A 20,774-nucleotide genomic window follows, 5' to 3' on the forward strand; every position below is an offset into this window, starting at 1 on the left:
TTTTGTTTTTATTTCAGATGAATTTATTTCCTATATCTTTAGCCAATTCTCATAAAATGTTTGTCTAACACACTGGTCAGTGTAGTCCAGATCCTAAAAGATAATATAATAAAACTACCTATGACCAAAAGATAATCAATATCTTCTATTATCCTTTTTTTTCTTTTAAACTTGAATTTTGATACATTTGGGAGTGAAATGATGACAATAAATGCAAAGTAATGATTGAAGAAACATTAATTTTGTATGAGCTTACTGAGAAAAAAAAGATAACCAAATATATTTTGGCAGCCCCAAACAAATCACATGTGTAATACAGCAGGAGAGCAGTGCCCTAAAGGAAAAGGTGGCCTGCTGGACAGCCAAGAGAACAGACGGCTTCTGCAAGTAATATGAGCTCTAAGTTTGGACGAGGCCCATGTCTGCTATGAGACTTGGGGCAATTCACTTAATCTGAACCTTAATTTCTTCAGCTACAGGCTAGCAATATCCATACCTGCTACTTATTTTGTGAATCTCCTTTCTAAAGTTAACTCTATTTGTTGTTCCATAATCCCATACATTCTAGAATCTTTTCCTATTATACCAAGTTGTCTATCATTGACAGAGATATTCACCTGGTTGTTTTGGCTTCTCTAATCCTCCTGGTGAGAACACTTCCAAGGGAGATTTCAATGGCATTTATGGTCACGTGTGCTCTTAAATGGGCCTAGAAATTGCCTTGATAGTGATTTTAGCTCACATGAGGTAAGTCTTTATTACATGCCCAACCTCTGTATGCATTACTTCATTTAATTGTATACTAGTCCTTTGTTGTAGGTTATCAGAGTGCTTAACTATAAGTTATGGGAAGAAAAAAAAGCAAAGTTCAATTGAGTAAAACAATGGGGCATTTACTGGCTCACGTAACTAAGAGTTTAGAGAGAAGGTTTGGCTGATCCTGTGACTCCGCCTTGTCTCCAGGTCCCCAAGTTCTGCCTCTGTCCTGACATCCAGTGCTGGATTCCTCTTTACATCAATTCTTCTCTGTAGGTTGGACTGTCAGATATTACCTCCTTATTTATGTTGAGCAAAGGAGAGAGAATGCCTCTACAAACAATAAAGAAAGTGAAAAAAAAATCCTCTTACTTCTAACTTTAGTTAGCTTATCTTTATTCAGTTACTTATCTATTAAACAGTAGCTGTTGGGAGGTGGGAAAGAATTTTATTGTGTAATCAACTAAGGCATATACAGAGGAGTAGTGTTATCTGGATTGATTTGAATAAATTATAATTTACTCTTGGAGCTGTGGCAATTCCCTGAATCACACTGATTGCTATAAAGGGGAAGAGGAAGAGACTACATTTTAGGGAGTCAACTACAATGTGTACTACAGGTAAAATACTATGAATTTCCAATTCACAGATGAGAAAGTTGAAGGATATGGTGGGAGGGAGGTTAAGTAATTTGTCCAATATCACACCTGAACCTAGGCAAAGACCTGTCTCCACTTCTAACAGTTCAGTGACCTCCATGTACATTTCTCCCTCTCCTTTTTTTTAGAGTAGGAATCTCACTGTGTCACCCAGGCTGGAGTACAGTGGCTTGATCATGGAGATCATGACTTCCTGTAGCCTTGAACTCCTGGGCTCAAGTGATCCTCCTGCCTCAGCCTCCCGAGTGGTTAGAACTATATGCTTGACAACACACCCGGCTATCCTGTGTACATTTCCTGAGAGCTTATGGTATATAAGAGAAACTCCAAAGAAAAGGGGACGGTGTGCTAAGGGGAAGATGACAGCTCTATCAGAAGGTGGACATTCAATCTTATCTCTTCTATTGACTAGTTCTGTGACTCTTTTGAAAATGGGAATAATAGGCTGGGTGCGGTGGCTCCTGCCTACAATCCCAGCACTTTGGGAGGCCAAGGCAGGTAGATCATTGGAGGTTAGGAGTTCAAGACCAGCCTGGCCAACATGGCAAAACTCCATCTCGATTAAAAATACAAAAATTAGTCAGGCATGGCAGCGTGTGCTTGTAGTCCCAGCTACTCAGAAGGCTGAGGCAAGAGAATCACTTGAACCTGGGAGGCAGAGGTTACAGTAAGCTGAGATTCCACCACTGTACTCCAGCCTGGGTAACAGAGCGAGACTCTGTTTCAAAAACAGAAAAGAAAGAAAGAAAATGGGAATAATAAAACTGACTTACTGGAGTAGCAGCAAATATTAAAATTTAGACCATGCAGAAGAATGTTTCTCAAAATGACATCACCTGATAGTATGTTAAAAATGCAAATTCCTGTTCCCGGGGCCAGACCCACTGCATCAGAAAGTCTGGGGATGGAACCCCGCAATAAGTACTTTAGCAAGCACTCCAAGTGATTCTAATGATTGTTAAAGTTTGAGAACCACTGGTCTAACACAGTGCCTGGTACATAAGCTTTTATTTTGTTGTTGTTCTCAGGACAATGTGTGTATTGACTTCTGTCTCCAGGAGTTCATGACTAGGAGACCTAGGGAAAGGCAGACAAAAATTCTTTAATGCAGAACAATACTGACTGATAAATACCTAAGTATAATACAGGTTAAATGTGCTTTGAAGATTTATAAAAGGTTGAATTTATTTCCAGCAAGATGACTCTCAGAAGCCTTTATAGATGTGTGTCTTTTTTTTTTTTTTTTTTTTTTTTTTTTTAAGATGGGGTTTCGCCATGATGGCCAGGCTGGTCTTGAACTCCTGACCTCAGGTGATCCACCCACCTCAGCCTCCCAAAAAGTGCTAGGTTTACAGGCGTGAGCCACCACACCCAGATACCTTTATAGATTAGAGAAGAAATGGAAAGGGGAAAAATACTTATGAACTATAAAGTAGGACAGACAAATTTTCAGTGGTTACTGCCAATGTGTATTTTTAAAAGTTACCTTGGCAGGGTGAGGTGGCTCACGCCTGTCATCCCAGCACTTTGGAAGGCCGAGGGGGGCAGATCACCAGAGGTCAGGAGTTTGAGACCAGCCTGAACAACATGGTGAAACCTAGTCTCTACTAAAAACGCAATTAGCCAGGTGTGGTAGAGCATGCCTGTAGTCTCAGCTACTCAGGAGGCTGAGGCAGGAGAATTGCTTGAACCCAGAAGGCGAAGGCTGCAGTGAGCCGAGATTGTGTCATTGCACTGCAGCCTGGGCAACAAGAGCAAAACTCTGTCTAAAAAAAGAGAAAGTTACCTTAAAATATATTAATACAAACAAATAAATTAGATATTTCATATTGTACAGGAACAAAACCCATCAGAAGATAAGGATTTTTGTCCTGATGCTATTTTTTTTTTTTTTTTTTTTTTTTTTTTGAGACGGAGTTTCGCTCTTGTTACCCAGGCTGGAGTGCAATGGTGCGATCTCGGCTCACCGCAACCTCTGCCTCCTGGGTTCAGGCAATTCTCCTACCTCAGCCTCCTGAGTAGCTGGGATTACAGGCACGCGCCACCATGCCCAGCTAATTTTTTGTATTTTTAGTAGAGACAGGGTTTCACCATGTTGACCAGGATGGTCTCGATCTCTTGACCTCGTGATCCGCCCACCTCGGCCTCCCAAAGTGCTGGGATTACAGGCGTGAGCCACCGCGCCCGACCTTCCTGATGCTATATTTAACAGCTGCCCTTCAGTGTTCTACTTCTTAAAAAAGGAAAGGTTGGTTCTAATCCTTGCTTCTTAACCAAGAAAAAATAAAGTGAGGTCAGGGCGTGTGCAGACTTAAAAATTACACAAAGGAATGTAGGCACAGCCTGTTTAAGAAATACTGGACTAAATGGCCTCTAATCTGTGATTGTAGACTAAAGAATAATCAAGTGTTTGCCAGGCGTGGTGGCTCATACGTGTAATTCCAGCGCTTTGAGAGGCTGAGGTGGGTGGATCACATGAGATCAGGAGTCTGAGACTAGCCTTGCCAAGATGGCAAAACCCCCTCAGTACTAAAAATACAGAAGATTAGCCAGGTGTGGTGATGCACATCTGGAGTCCCAGCCACTCAGGAGGCTGAGGCATGAGAATCACTCGAACCTGGGAGGAGGAGGTTGCAGTGAGCCGAGATCACGGCACTGCACTCCAGCCTGGGCAACAGAGTGAGACTCTGTCTCAAAGAAAGAGAAAAATAATAAACAAATGTAAAATTAACACATAAAGGAAGCACACACATATTAGTAAAATCTATATGGCTATCTCTACTTTTTAATTTTTTGCTTAATATCTCAAAGTATTCTAGTATCTGAACACATATTAATGAAAGGAGAACATTTGTAATACATAGCTACCAAAATGTCACCTTCTCTGTGGGGATCACAAAGTCCTTGGCAATCACTTCCATACCAGACAAGTGAGTATTGTCCTTCTCCTTTTCCAGATGGATAAACAGAGGCAACCCGAGGATAAAGGCCTTTCCCAGTGTCACACATTTCAGTCACTAAAAAAGACACAATGGATGCCAGTCTTCTCATCAAATAAACAGCCTTCAAGCTCTTGCAGTCAACAAGAACTTTTGGAATGATTTCACTGCCTGAAAAGGCAGATATATAGATGACATCCACAAATAGAAAGAAAATCAACCTGAACCTTAGTGTCTGGCATCACTGACTCTAAGCAGTAGAGACAGAAGCAAAGTAAAGTTTTAGTAAAGAAGGGTCTGAAAGAAAATACATTTAGTATAGCTAGTTATTAAGTGCTGTTTTCACACAGTAAACAAAGGCAAAATTACTCTTCTTTAAGTAGTAATTTTTAACTCTTGATTAAATCATTCACTCGTTCATTTAATAAATACTTACAGATTGCCTTCTATGTGTTGAACACTCATCTCTGTGCTGGAAACATAATGATCATGAAAGTTGACAATAGTAATAACAATAATAGCCAATATAGCAGATACTAATAATTATTTGTTGAGTGAAATGTCAAAATTCAGTGTGAACCAGCATTGTCTTTGGGGCTGCATCCATTGGCTATAATATAGCTAATCTATCTGAAATTTTCCAGCTTTGGGTCTCTCTAATAGAAGAAGCTGTTGCTGGGCCTGCCTTTGGTTGGCGATGCACACACCAAAGAGAATGAATTATCATCACTCCTCCTGTAAAGAACGCTGGAACTGAGAGCACTGCAATTTTCTTTTACTGTGGTAGTTTTAATCACTAGAACCAACTTTACTTCGTTTCCTACTTACCAAAACAGTAAAAACAACATGTAACATAAAAGAAATGCCATCTTAATATTGTTTTGATGACAAAACAGTGTTCCTTTCAGTTGTGCTTCAAATGGAATAAGACACAAACGGGCTTGGTATGGTGGCTCACAGCTGTAATCCCAACCCTTTGGGAGACTGAGGTGGGAGGATTGTTTGAGGCCAGGAGGTTGAGACCAGCCTGGGCAAGATAGCAAGACCGTGTCTCTATAAAAAATAAAAAATTAGCCGAGTGTAGAGGTGTGTGCTTGTGGTCCCAACTACTTTTAAGGCCGAGGAGGGAGAATATCTTGAGCCCAGGAGCTTGAAGCTGCAGTGAGCCATGATCATGCCACTGCCCTCCAGCTTGGACAACGGAGCAAGACACTATGTCAATAAATAAATAAATAAATAAATAAAAACGACGCAAACATATTTGAGATTAACTTTCAGTGGTAAATTTGTTCCATGAATTTATTTTATTTTTATTTATGTTATTATTATTTTGAGATGGAGTCTCGCTCTGTCGCCTAGGCTGGAGTGCCATGGCACAATCTCGGCTCACTGCAACCTCCGCCTCCCGGGTTCAAGCAATTTTCCTGCCTCAGCCGCCTGAGTAGCTGGTATATAGGCACGTGCCACCATGCCCGGTTAATTTTTGTATTTTTAGTAGAGGTGTGGTTTCACCTTGTTGGTCAGGCTGGTCTCAAACTCCTGACCTTGCGACCCACCTTGGCCTTCCAAAATGCTAGGATTACAGGTGTGAGCCACCACACCTGGCACCATATATGATTTTTAAGGCTAAATGCTTTGGAAGCCTTAAAAATCATTTCCGTCTTTTTAAATGCCAACTTACACTGATGATGCTCTCAGATATTAGGAAATCTTTCCAGACAGAAAATAGGAGTGGAGCTGTTGAGGCAGGGAGAACAGTGATGCAATACTCCTTAGTGCTGTCCTGTGATTTCACAATTTGTTTTTCAATCTGCTTGGACTTCCGAAAGGGAAGACTCTCATATGTCACCAAGCACATGAACTAAAGCTTAAAACACTGGAAACAACAACTGCAGAGTTTCAAGTATAAGTACATTGATATATTCATATTCCTTGATGGGAATGCTAGCTGGTGTGAATGTTCAGTCTCCTGGGAAATGTAAAGTTTTCTCTGACAGATTTACTAGCTTGCTCTATCTGAGCACATGAGCAAAAACAATGCCTAATAAAACTTTGTTTCCTTCAAAGTCAAACTTGGAAGAAATAAAGGGAAACTGAATTTTCTTTGCTTGACAGTGTTCAGTGTTCTTGTAGTCAGTGTGTTCATGATGATTGCAAACTTTTTGTTGTTGTTGTTGTTGAGATGGAGTGTCTCTCTCTGTTGCCCAGGCTGGGGTGCAATGGCATGGTTTTGGCTCACTACAACCTCTGCCTCCCAGGTTTAAGCGATTCTCCTGCCACAGCTTTACCAGCAGCCAGAATTACAGGTACCTGCCACCACACCCAACTAATTTTTGTATTTTTAGTAGAGACAAGGTTTCACCATGTTGGCCGGGCTGGTCTCGAACTCCTGACCTCAAGTGGTCCACCTACTTTGGCTCCCAAAGTGCTGGGATTACAGGCCTGAGTCATTGCACCTGGCTGCAAACCTTTTATAGTTAGTAAAAAGATGCAGCACATTTTCAACATGAAAAGACTGGCCAGGTGCAGTGGCTTATGCCTGTAATTCCAGCACTTTGGGAGGCCAAGGAGGGTGGATAGCTTGAACCCAGGAGTTGACCAGCCTGGAGAAGCTTCATGATATGGTTTGGCCATGTCCCCACTCAAAAGTCTCATTTTGAATTGTAATCCCCATAATCTCCCCATGTCAAGCAAGACACCAGGTGGAGATAATTAAATCATGGGGGCAGTTTCCCTCCTGCTGTTCTTGATAGTGAGTGAGTTCTCATGAGATCTGCTGGTTTTATAAGCGTTTGGTAGTTCCTCCTGCACTCACTTCTCCTGCCTGCCGCTCTGCAAAGAAGACGCCTTGCTTCCCCTTTGCCTTCTGCCATGATTGTAAGTTTCCTGGGCCTCCGCAGCAATGCTGAACTATGAGTCAATTAAACCTCTTTCTGTTATAAATTGTCCAGTCCCAGGCAGTTCTCCCCAACTCCCACATACAGGTCCAGGCTGGAGTGCAGTGGTGCAATCTCAGCCCACTACAACCTCCGCCTCCTGAGTTCAACCAATTCTCATGCCTCAACCTCCCAAATAGCTGGGAAGATGTATGCCACCATGCCCAGCTGATATGTTTTTTTTTTTTTTTTTTTTTGAGATGGAGTCTCACTCTGTTGCCCAGGCTGGAGTTCAGTGGTATGATCTTGGCTCACTGCAACCTCCATCTCCCTGGTTCAAGCAATTCCCCTGCCTCAGCCTCCTGAGTATCTGGGATTACAGGTGCATGCCACCACGCCTGGCTAATTTTTTTGTATTTTTAGTAGAGACAGGGTTTCACCAGTTTGGCCAGACTGGTCTCAAACTTCTGACCTCAGGCAATCCCCCCACCTTGGCCTCCCAAAGTGCTGAGATTTCAGGCATGAGCCACCACACCTGGCTGTGGGGTAGTTCTTTATAGCAGTATGAAAATGAACCAATACGCCCGATCTCTCCCAAAATACAAAAATTAGACAGGTGTGGTGGTACGCACATGTAATTCCAGCTGCTCAAGAGGTTGAGGTGGGAGAATAGCTTTATCTGGGGAGGCGGAGGTTGTACTGAGCTAAGATTGGGCCACTATACTCCAACCTGGGTGACAGAACAAGATCCCGGCCGGGCGCGGTGGCTCAAGCCTGTAATCCCAGCACTTTGGGAGGCCGAGGCGGGTGGATCACGAGGTCGAGAGATCGAGACCATCCTGGTCAACATGGTGAAACCCCGTCTCTACTAAAAATACAAAAAAAAAAACTAGCTGGGCGTGGTGGTGCATGCCTGTAATCCCAGCTACTTAGGAGGCTGAGGCAGGAGAATTGCCTGAGCCCAGGAGGCGGAGGTTGTGGTGAGCCGAGATCGCGCCATTGCACTCCAGCCTGGGTAACAAGAGCGAAACTCCGTCTCAAAAAAAAAAAAAAAAAAAAAAAAAAAAAAAAAAAAAAAAAAAAAAAGATCCCATCACCCCCCCTAAAAAGAATTAACTTATTAGATTGAAAAGATATAAAAATAAAGCTATTAATCTCTTATAGTCCCAGATATAAAGTATGTGCTCTCATGTTATGAAACGGGTAACATAATTATGAATAAGAAAAAAAGATTATTGTTCTTTTATGTTCACCAATCTGAGCACCTATGATGAACTCCTACGAGAATCTCTGCTGGTACTTACCAGTTAACCCACTCACTGTCTCCAAGATTCTGTATGTTTTCCACCCTCTGTTGAAGAGCATTTCTGGTCCAGTATACATAGTTAAGCAATAATAGATTGTCAAGGAGAAAAGACAGTTCTGAAGTGGCATTAAGAATAGCAGCAATGGCCAGGCGCGGTGGCTCAAGCCTGTAATCCCAGCACTTTGGGAGGCCGAGGCGGGTGGATCACGAGGTCAAGAGATCGAGACCATCCTGGTCAACATGGTGAAACCCCGTCTCTACTAAAAAATATTTAAAAAAAAATTAGCTGGGCATGATGGCACGTGCCTGTAATCCCAGCTACTCAAGAGGCTGAGGCAGGAGAATTGCCTGAACCCAGGAGGCGGAGGTTGCAGTGAGCCGAGATCGCGCCATTGCACTCCTGCCTGGGTAACAAGAACGGAAACTTCGTCTCAAAAAAAAAAAAAGAGCCGGGCGCGGTGGCTCAAGCCTGTAATCCCAGCACTTTGGGAGGCCGAGGCGGTTGGATCATGAGGTCAAGAGATCGAGACCATCCTGGTCAATGTGGTGAAACCCCGTCTCTACTAAAAATACAAAAAATTAGCTGGGCATGGCGCCTGCCTGTAGTCCCAGCTACTCAGGAGGCTGAGGCAGGAGAATTGCTTGAACCCAGGAGGCAGAGATTGCGGTGAGCCGAGATCGCGCCATTGCACTCCAGCCTGGATAACAAGAGCGACACTCTGTCTCAAAAAAAAAAAAAAAAAAAAAAAAAAAAGAATAGCAGCAATAAGTCCAGGCATGGTGGCTCACACCTGTAATCCCAGCATTTTGGGAGGCCAAGGTGGGTGGATCACCTGAGGTCAAGAGTTCAAGACCAGCCTGGCCAACATGGTGAAACTCTATCTCTACTAACAATATAAAAATTAGCTGGGTGTGGTGGTGCATGCCTGTAGTCACAGCTACTCAGAAGCCTGAGGCAAGAGAACTGCTTGAACCTGGGAGCTGGATGTTGCAGTGAGCTGGGATCGTGCTACTGCATTCCAGCCTGGGTGACAGAGTGAGACTCCATCTCAAAAAAAGGAATAGCAATGATAAAATAGAATTGTCTGGAAATGACTGGCTTTGAGGCAGATTGTTTAAATAAAATATGCATGGAGGCTCACTTCAGTAATCCCAGCACTTTGGGAGGCCAAGGTGGGCAGATCAGTTGAGGCCAACATGACAAAACCCTGTCTCTGCTAAAAATACAAAAATTAGCTGGGCTTAGTGGCACGTGCCTGTAATCCCACCTACTTGGGAGGCTGAGGCAGGAGAATCACTTGAACCAGAAACGTGGAGGTTGTAGTGAGCTGAGATTGTGCCACTGCACTCTAGCCTGGGCAACAGAGCAAGATTCTCTCCCAAAAATAATTAGGCCGGGCATGGTGGCTCACACCTGTAATCCCAGCACTTTGGGATGCCAAGGCAGGCAGATCATTTGAGGTCAGGAGTTCAAGAGCAGCCTCAGCAATATGGTGAAACCCCATCTCTACTAAAAATACAACACTTAACCAGGCATGGTGGTGCATGTCTGTGGTGCCCCCTACTTGGGAAGCTGAGTCAAGAGAATCATTTGAACTTGGGAGATGAAAGTGACAGTGAGTCGAGATGGTGCCACTGCACTCTAGCCTGGGCGACAGAGTGAGACCCTGTCTTTATTCAAAAAAAGAAGAAAAGAAACAAAAATGTACTGTATATTTCAAAATAGCTAAATGTCAGGATTTTAATTTTTTTTTTTTTTCTTTTTGAGACAGAGTTTTGCTCTATGGCGCGATCTCTGCTCACCACAACCTCCGCCTCCTGGGTTCAGGCAATTCTCCTCCCTCAGCCTCCTGAGTAGCTGGGATTACAGGCACGCGCCACCATGCCCAGCTAATTTTTTGTATTTTTAATAGAGACGGGGTTTCACCATGTTTACCAGGATGGTCTCGATCTCTTGACTTTGTGATCCGCCCGCCTTGGCCTCCCAAAGTGCTGGGATTACAGGCTTGAGCCACTGCGCCCAACATGCATTTTAAATATTTTTACCACAAAGAAATGATATTTGAGGTGATGTATACGCTAATTAGCCTGATTTGCTCGTTCATTCATATATATATATATACACACACACACACACACACACATATATGTATATGGAAACATCACACTTTACTCCATAAATAAACACTTGTATAATTATTATTTGGCAATTAAAAATAAAAAAATATTTACATAAGTAAATTAGCCAACTAAATACAAAGTAGTATAAATAGATTATACAGAAATAAAAGTCAAATTAAGTGTATAATTGCCAGTTCCAGAAGCAAGCCTTTAAGACAGCCTTCATTATTGTAGGACCCATCACTATGTATTCTCTCAATATTCTTAGATTTTTCTCATCTTTACTATACTGCATGGTTATTAATGGGTGCAACAAAATGTTTATTTACTTTGAGTCATAATCAACTTTTCCATATAGATTAAGAATTATCCTCTTTTTTTTTCTTCTGAGACAGGGTCATCTTGCTTTGTCCCCAAGTCTGGCTAGCTCACTGCAGCCTGGAACTCCTGGGGTCAAGTGATCCTCCTGCCTTAGCCTCTAGAGTAGCCAGGACTATGTCCAATCCTCCTGCCTTGGTCTCTCCCAAAGTGCTGCAATTACAGGTATAAACCACAACACCGGACCTAGATTATAAATTATTCTTCTATACAGCTATGGCATTGTCAGAGGAATTTGAACCAGAGCAATTCCATCTTGAATAGGAACTGTGTAAAATGAGGCTAAAAACTACTGGTCTGCATTTCCAGACAGTTAGGTATTCTAAGTTACAGGATGAGATAGGAGATCAGCACCTGATAAAACAGGTTGCAAGAAAGAAGCCAGCTAAATCCCACCAAGACCAAGATGGTGATGAGAGTGACCTCTGGTCGTCCTCACTGCTACACTCCCACCAGTGCCATGACAGTTTACAGATCCCATGGCAACATCAGGAAGTTTATATTATGTAAAAAGAGGAGGCATGAATAATCCTCCCCTTGTTTAACATATCATCAAGAAATAACCATAAAAACGGGCAACCATGGACTAGCCATTCTTTTATTTCTTTACCTTTTTTGTTTTTTTGTTTGTTTGTTTGTTTTTGTTTGTTTTTTTTTTTTTTTTTTTGAGGTGCAGTCTCGCTGTCACCAGGCTGGAGTGCAGTGGCTCAATCTTGGCTCACTGCAACCTCTGCCTCCCAGGTCCAACTGATTCTCCTGCCTCAGCCTCCTGAGTATCTGGGATTACAGGTATGCACCACCACGCCCAACTAATTTTTTGTATTTTTAGTAGAGATGGGGGTTTCCACTGTGTTGGCCAGGCTAGTCTCGAACTCCTGACCTCAAGTGATCCAGTCGCCTCAGCATCCCAAAGTTCTGGGATTACAAGCATGAGCCACCGCGCCCAGCCTTTTACTTTCTTAATAAGCTGCTTTCACTTTACTCTATGGATTTGCCTCAAATTCTTTCTTATATGAGATCCAAGAACCCTCTCTTGGGGTCTGGATCACACCCTTTTCAGGTTATAGCTCTATCACAGCATTTTTAATCCTATGCACTTAACACTTCTGTATAGAGAAAGAACATCACACTAGAATTTTGATGACAATAGATGACAATATGATGAATCTTATTATACGAAGTGTCAAACTTATTAGAGCAGATATGGTACTAAAAATAAAATCCCACCTCCTCTAAAGTTCTTCTAGTCTCCAAGGCCATCATTTTTCATACGTACTGCAATATTTCTTCTATATCTTGCTAGTCTAAAAGTATTAATCCCCTTTGCAAAGTGCACAGCTCATTACTAGGTAGTAACTTAAGCAAAGGAAGAAAGCTGGCTGAATCAATGATTTGTCAGCAAGGTCTGAATCACAGGAGGTTGGTCTCTGGTGTATCCTCTTGGTCCAGAAAGCAGGAGGTGGTGGTCCAGTGAGCCAGGAATTGCCTGGCAGCATCAACATCCTGGCTGTTGCTTGGGATAGGTTGCATTTTTTGGCTTTTGCTCTTGAACCAAAAGTTCAAGTGTGAAAACCAGGACTGATGCCTCTCCTCTGCTGAAGCCAGGTTACCCCCAGTTCAGCCAGAAGTTAGCTTGAGGGTGGAGTGGCCCAGCATTCCAGGAGTGGCAATTGTCAGCAGGAGCTGTGCCAGGGCTATGTCCCAACCACAGAGCTGGGCTTGCCACACATCCTTCACTTCATTAATATAGTGGATTTCTGGGTGACTGGGCAGAGACACCATTGAGACAGAATCAAAATGTGATTTACATGCTGGGTCTATTATCTCCGCTTTGGCAGGCACATATTAGATAAAAGTCAGGCTGTGGCCTGCAGATTTAGGCCTCTGTCTCCACTGTACCTGGAAATGAACCCTTTTGTTTCATCTTTCTTTTTTTTTTTTTTTTTTTTTTTTTTTTGAGACGGAGTTTCGTTCTTGTTACCCAGGCTGGAGTGCAATGGTGCGATCTCGGCTCACTGCAACCTCCGCCTCCTGGGTTCAAGCAATTCTCCTGCCTCAGCCTCCTGAGTAGCTGGGATTACAGGCACGCGCCAACATGCCCACCTAATTTTTTGTATTTTTAGTAGAGACGGGGTTTCACCATGTTGACCAGGATGGTCTCGATCTCTCGACCTCGTGATCCACCCGCCTCGGCCTCCCAAAGTGCTGGGATTACAGGCTTGAGTCACCGTGCCCGGCTGTTTCATCTTTCTTAAAAATAAAGAGCTCATGTGCTCATGTTTTTCCCTTTGCTTCTTTTTTTTTTTCTTTTCTTAGACAAAGTCTTGCTCTGTCGTCCAGGCTGGAGTGCAGTGGTGCAATCTTGGCTCACTGCAATCTCTGCCTCTCAGGTTCAAGTGATTCTCTTGCTTCAGCCTTCTGAGTAACTGGGACTACAAGCACACGCTGCCATGCCTGACTAATTTTTGTATTTTTAATCGAGATGGAGTTTTGCCATGTTGGCCAGGCTGGTCTTGAACTCCTAACCTCCAGTGATCTACCTGCCTTGGCCTCCCAAAGTGCTCGAATTGTAAGCAGGAGCCACCGCACCTGGCCTATTATTCCGAGATGGGCGGATCACTTGAGGTCAGGAGTTCGAGACCAGCCTGGCCAACATGGTGAAACCTCGCCACTATTAAAAAAATATAAAAATTAGCCAGGTGTGGTGGCAGACACCTGTAATCCCAGCTACTCAGGATGTAGGAGAATCTCTTGAACCTGGGAGGTGGAGGTTGCAGGGAACTGACATCACACCACTGTACTTCAGCCTGGGGGACAGAGCGAGACTCCATCTCAAAGTAAAAATTAAAAAAAGAACACTTATGTGACCAGATAGATTTTTGCTACACACACCAAGCAATTTTCCAGCACATACCAACTGGTTGTCTTCTAATTCAATTAGGACACTGTCTACTTGGAGATAGTGTCAGATCCCACAGAATTAGTCTCTGTCTCACAAGACTGGCCCCTATTACAAATGTCAATCACAAGTCCTATGTTGTGATCTGTGCTTCTGGTCAACCCACTATAAATCAGGGTTCCATCCTCTGCCCCCACTTTGAGTTCAATAATTTGCTAGGATGATTTAGACAACACAGGGAAACACTTTACTTATGTTTACTGGTTAATTATAAAGGGTGTTACAAAGGATATAAATGAATAGCCAGATGAAGTGATGGATTGGACAAGACACAGGGGAGACAAGGTATTGCGGGAAATGGAGCTTCCATGCCTTTTCTGGGCATACTGATCCCAGCACTTCCACATCTTTGGCATCCCAGAAGATCATCAAATCTTGTTATTCAAGAATTTTAATAGAATTTGGCTGGGCACAGTGACACCACCTGTAATCCCAGAACTTTGGGAGGTACTGAGCTCAGGAGTTCGAGACCAGCCTGGGCAACATGGCAAAACATATCTCTACAAAAAATACAAAAATTAACCAGGTGTGGTGGTGCATGCTGGTAGTCCCAGCAACTTGTGGAGCTGAGGCCAGAGGATTGCTTGAGCCTGGGAGATTGAGGTACAAATGCAAACACCTGGGTAACAGAGCGTCTCTTAAGGAAAAAAAAATTTTCATATTAATAGAACTTTATCTCCATCCTCTTCCCAACTTTCCTGGAGGTTGGAGGTTCCAAACCTCTAATCACTGGGTCTTTCTGCCGACCAGCTCCATTCTGAGACTACCCGAGGGTCCCGACCCTAATTCACCACATTAGCATGGACTCAGGTGTTATCAAAGCTGCACATTGCTAATAACAAAAAGGTACTCCTGTCATTCCAGAAATTCCAGGTGTTTTAGGAGTTCTGTGACCGGAATCAGAGACAAAGACCACACACACACACACACACACACACACACACATATATATATATATATATATATATATATATATATATATATATTTTTTTTTTTTTTTTTTTCCAGATGGAGTCTCACTTTGTTGCCCAGGCTGGAGTGCAGTGGCATGATCTCGGCTCACAGCAACCTCTGCCTCCCAGGTTCAAGCAATTCTCCTCCTTCAGCCTCCCAAGCAGCTGGGTTTACAAGCATGTGCTACCACACCTGGCTAATTTTTGTATTTTTAGTAGAGATGGGGTTTCACCATGTTGGCCAGGATGGTCTTGAACACCTGACCTCAGGTGATCTGCCCACCTTGGCCTCCTAAACTGCTGGGATTACAGGTGCGAGCCACCACACCCGGCTGACCATATATATTTCATATTATACAATAAACTATACTTACGGGGGAAAAAAACTGAGTTGTAAAAATGAAGACAAAGTTTACCTCACCAATCATTTTCACCTTCACTCTCTGCAGGTAATTACAGTGAATTTCTTGTTTTTTTAAGACACCAGGTCTCGCTCTGTTGCTCAGGCTGGAGTGCAGTGGCATGGTCATGGTTCACTGCAGCCTTGACCTCCTTGGCCAAGTAATCCTCCCACCTCAGCTTCCCAAGTAGCTGGGACAGGCATGTGCTGCCTTGCCCAGCAATTTTTTAAAATTTTTGTAGAGATGGGGGCTTACTATGTTGCCTAGGCTAGTCTCAAACTTTTGGGCTCAAGCAATCCACCCACCTCTGCCTCCCAAAGTGCTGGGATTATTCTAGGCTTGAGCCACCACACCTGGCCTATTGTGAACAATTTAATGTGCGTTTTTTTGTTTTGTTTTGTTTTGTTTTGTTTTTTTGGACTTTTTATAAATACTTGCAAATATTAGGTATGTAGGTATGTCTATGAGTTTTTCAGTTTTTTGTTTTGTTTTGTTTTGTTTTTACAAAAATGAGATTTTAATGTTCTTTTTACCTGTCAAAATGTATGCACAGATGACAACTGGAAGAGATGCCAGATGTAAATTTGCCCCTGTCCCCTCCCTCTGAGGCTTGCCCCATCCTCTGGCTCCATATGACCTCATGACAGGAGAGCTTTCTGTGGCATTCAGGCAATGCAGCAGGGGTCTGGCCGCTGACACAACAAACTTGCGGTTTTCAAATACAAGTCATACAGCCAAGACACAGGTGCCTGGGTTTCAGGGCCTGTCATTGTCCAATGTCAGACTGATTTTTAACCAGCTAGTGAATACATTTGTAATACATGATCCAGCTGAAGATTTCAATGATTTAACTGCCATGAAATTGCAAGGAAACTTCCCAGTGGCTGAAATTTTGTGGTTCACATTTACACTGCTGTTAGCACAAAAGGCAATTACGATGTGTGTGAAAAAGGTAGCCTGATTAGTTGTTCACACATACAAAGATGTGCTTTCACACATCTTAACTGCTTTTCTGCTAAAGAAAGTGTAACTGCAAATCGTAAAATTATAACATCCTCTAACACGTTCATTCCATTTCATCAGCAGATGATGTAGCTTGAATATTGGTGTAAAGTGACTTTAGAACTCATATTGATGGGAAAAGTTGAGGTTAAGACCCTGCTTTTATAGAAGATAATTATAAAAATTATAGTTCACACTCATAAATACACATGTTTCTGTACAGTAGTATTGTGAATTACTATTTTGGGATGATGTCTTAGGCTTTATTTTCCTACATTTCTTTTGTTAGCCTCAATTGAGTCATAGATTAGTAGAAAATATGGCTCCAGAAAGAAAGAGGATACGGGCTAAAGAAGTAAATCAAAGCACTCAATAGCTTTTCTGAAGGCTAAGGTAGAGAAAATCATCTTGAAAGCCAACACTTACAGAGAAGAAAGGGTTTTTAAGCTGCATAAAACAAAGAAGAACCTGAAACAGCTGGAATACCAGAGGTTCTATCACGGAGTGGGTAAAGACTAATTTTTACACCACTAAGAAGGGAGATCAAAGTTTCTCCAGCTTAAAGGAAGAGGGATTAAGAGACCTGATTAGTGCCTACATGCTGCTTGCATCCCAGAGATGGGCAGCAGGAACCCCAAAAAGCTTTAAGAAGATGGAGAATGTGGAGAGTATTGTCTCTATTCCCATTGTATAGCCAGAGGAAACTCCAAGTCTTTCAGAGAAATGCCTTGTCCAGCACAATGGAGGAGGAAAGGTCTGAGTGGGTGGAACTGAGAGGAGCCTCACCCTTGTGTCAGAGGCAGAGGTGTCTAAACCAGAGCAACTCCATCTTGAATAGGGACTGGGTAAAATAAGGCTGAGAGCTGCTGGGCTGCATTCCCAGTAAGTTAGGCATTTTAAGTCACAGAATGAGACAGGAGGTAAGCACAAAATACAGGTCATAAAGACTCTACTGATAAAACAGCATGAGATAAAGAAGCTGGCTAATTCCCACCAAAACCAAGATGGCAACAAAAGTGACCTCTGGTCATCCTCACTGCTCATTATACATTAATTATAGAGTATTAGCATGCTAAAAGACACTCCCACCAGCACCATGACATTTTACAAATGCCATGGCATTGACCACGTATGGTGTAAGATGGCAAGGAGATCTCAGTTCCAGGAATTGCTCACCCATTTCCCAGAAAACTCTTGAATAATCTGCCCCTTATTTAGCATATAATCAAGAAATTACAATAAGCATAAGCAGCTGGGCAGCCCATGCCTGCCTATGGAGTAGCTATTCTTTTATTCCTTTACTTTCTTAATGAACTTCCTTTTACTTTACTGCATGGACTTGTCCTCAATTCTTTCTTGCACAAGGTCCAAGAACACTCTGTTGATGTCTTGATGGAGACCTCTTTCCAGTAACACTTTCACAGGGCAGGAGGGTATCCATCAGATCCCACTGTTCTTAAGAGGAGCACCAGGGTAGCTGAGAGTAGCTAAGGGACCCAAAGGAGTTTGGGGTAGACTAGGGAGGTTCCATCTACATCTGCAGTGTATGGACTGTGACATGCGCAGTGGAGGCCAGCAGGGCCGAGTGGATTTGGTTCTACTTCGACAGAGACCAGCAGGGATAGGGAAGGATGGAAGGCCAAGGGCCTTTTCCCACCTGTTATCAGAATGATACACATACCCTCACTCTCCTCTTTTCCCTGATATCCCATCCCTCAAAAGGGGGATGGAAGAAAGCAGAGAAAGGGTAATCCCAAGTTAAGTGAGAATCACCCAAAAGAGAATGAGTTTCCAATCAGTAAAATGCAGTTTCCCACTGGCAGTGGAAAGTGGGCTTTAGAGTTAGGTTATGGTTGGTGATAAGAGAAACAGAGCCATATGCGGATACCTGAGTCTATGTCTGGACTTTCCATGCCTGCTGTGTAGACACACACAGATACATGCACGACTAAGTGTGTCTGTGTCTTTTTAAAATGTAATCCCTGGAGGCAAACAGACCTAGCTTAAATCTTGGTTTATCCACTTAATAGCTGGATGGCTTTGGGCAAATTTCTTAATCCAAGATTCTCTTTTTGTAAACTGGTATGAGAATAGTGCCTCAGAGGATTTTTGTAAAGATTAAATGAGATGAAGAGTTTACCCAACGATGTGGCACATAGTAAGCCATTAATTACTATAATTGCAGAATAAATAATAATAATTATTATAATTGTATGTTTGCTTATTCTGACACTGAGGCTGAACTTTTGACTGGCAGGATACAATTACCTGTTGTGCTTATGGTACGTCCCATTCAGCTACCAATACTATACATGCTTAGAGACTAAGGAGATGTTCATGACAGCTCTTTAAAGTCAGTGTTTAAGGTGTATCCCCTTTTATATATTTGTTTATATGTTTAATTCTTTATTTTTGAGAATTTATTCTCAGGGAGGGATATGCCCTCTAGATTTGGGGAAATTTGAGGTAACATTTCTTTTGAACCAGAATATAAACTTAAATTTTAAATGAGTAAAGTCTGTTACCCAGCCTCACTTCTCATCACTTAAGTGGAACTGGGATCGGTGGGCTAAGAGAGGTTTCTTTCCTCTTTGCCAAGGTCTTCAGAGGCACTGCACATTTGGTCCTTAATGTAGCATTCGTTGAAGAGCAATGCTTCATGCAAGGCTCCGGCAGTACGTCTGGTCCTGAAGTGGTTTATTAATGCAACAGCCCTTGCGGAGTAACCAAGTAGTTATTATATTTGAACATTTCTGATACGAGAGCAGTATCTACAGCCAAATCTCTGGGGCTTCCTTTTGATTATCCAAGGTGCTTCTATCCTAAGCATCCTAATGGTGGTTTGGCAATCCTAGTTCCACCCTCTATACTAACAAGGTGAAAAACCTACAGGAATCCCCGTATCCAGGTGATAAACTCAGTCACAGGCTCTAGTGATCTATGCTGTATTTGGCAGAAGAGGCATAAAGTCTTTTCCTGATTTCTGGGTGGCCTCAGAAAAGCATCCAAAAAAAAAAAAAAAAAAGAATCTATCTGTATAAGGGGGTTAATGATACTATGATAGTTTGCCTCAAGAGATATTATATAAAGCTAAAGATTATATGTTGAGACAAGACGTGGTGGCTCATATCTGTAATCCCAGCACTTTGGGAGGCCAAGATGGGAGGATGGTTTGAGGCTGGGAGTTGAAGCCCAGCCTGCATAACACTATAAGACCTTGACTTTACAAAAAAATAAAATAAAAATACAGGCTGAAGGGCAAACTATGCAAATGCTGTGAATATCATTATTCAGATAATGGTTAATTGAATGTAAATAATTCATCATATGAATAAAACCATGAACTGCTTTGTGTGGTGTTTACTACAGCCATTCCCTACATCAATGTAATGTCTGGATAGCAGCATCTTAACAGGAAACTTCTGGATTTTTCTTTTTCATTTTTTAGAGATGGGTCTCCCTATGTTGCTCAGGCTGGAGTGCAGTGGCTATTCACAGGCATGATCCCACTACAAATCATCATGGGACTTTTTACCTGCTGTTTCCCATCTGGGTGCTTTCATTTCTCCTTAGGCAACCTGGTAGGCCCCAGTTCCAGTGTCAATGCTGATGGGCATACATAAGGCATTACAGCCCAGAACTGGGCTCAAGCAATCCTCCAACCTCAGTCTTTCAAGTAGATGAGACTACAGGTGGGTGCCACCATGGCTGGCAACTCCTATTTTTTTTTTCTTTTTTTTTGAGAAGCAGTCTTGCTCTGTCGCCCAGGTTGGAGTGTAGTGGCGAGATCTCAATTCACTGCAACCTCTGCCTCCCTGGATCAAGCAATTCTCCTGCCTCAGCCTCCTGAGTAGCTAGGATTACAGGTGCCCACCACCACACCGAGCGAATTCTTGTATTTTTAGTAGAAACAGGGTTTCAACATGTTGGTCAGGCTGGTCTCAAACTCCTGACTTGTGATCCACCCGCCTCGGCCTCCCAAAGTGCTGGGATTATAGGGGTGAGCCACCATGCCTGGACTCCAGATACGTCTTTAATTCATTTGGGTCTCTGAGTCTTTCATTCCTGGGTCCTGAAACAAAGATCCTTTTTTTCCATTAGAAAGGAAGTTCTCTCCTACAAGGCAGTTTAGAGGCAGTTTAGAGGCAGGCACAGGCTTAGCTAGATGAAAAAGGCCAGATGCACATGGCCAAATTTCAGCTGAATTAGGCCTGCCCTGGTTCACACAGATCTTTTACCTAATCTGATTATCTTGTTGAAAAGAGAAGCTGTATGTACATCAACATTTGGCAAGTATTAATATGCATACTGTGTTTTCTTATGATTATTAATATAAAAAGAAGAAATGTTCCTTGGCAAGTACACATGGTATTAAGAGTACCCAAAAGTTCCTGTATTCTGCAGAACTTATCTAGAAATGTTAG

The 20,774-nt window shown here is 42.6% G+C and overlaps 1 long non-coding RNA gene across 3 annotated transcripts in view; it reads left to right on the plus strand.

Annotated features, from left to right (window-relative positions):
* LOC120364329 (uncharacterized) overlaps window positions 1-20,774 on the plus strand; it is a 35,843-nt gene that overhangs the window by 9,195 nt on the left and 5,874 nt on the right. The window contains exon 3 of one of the 3 annotated variants that reach the window (XR_005579606.2): window positions 4,373-8,327. The exons of the other annotated variants lie outside the window; for them this stretch is intronic. This is a non-coding gene — a long non-coding RNA (uncharacterized LOC120364329). Of the gene's footprint in view, window positions 1-4,372; window positions 8,328-20,774 lie in introns of those variants that run through there. 3 annotated transcript variants of the gene reach the window in all.

Source organism: Saimiri boliviensis, chromosome 1, assembly GCF_048565385.1.
Source record: "Saimiri boliviensis isolate mSaiBol1 chromosome 1, mSaiBol1.pri, whole genome shotgun sequence".
NCBI lineage: Eukaryota > Metazoa > Chordata > Mammalia > Primates > Cebidae > Saimiri > Saimiri boliviensis.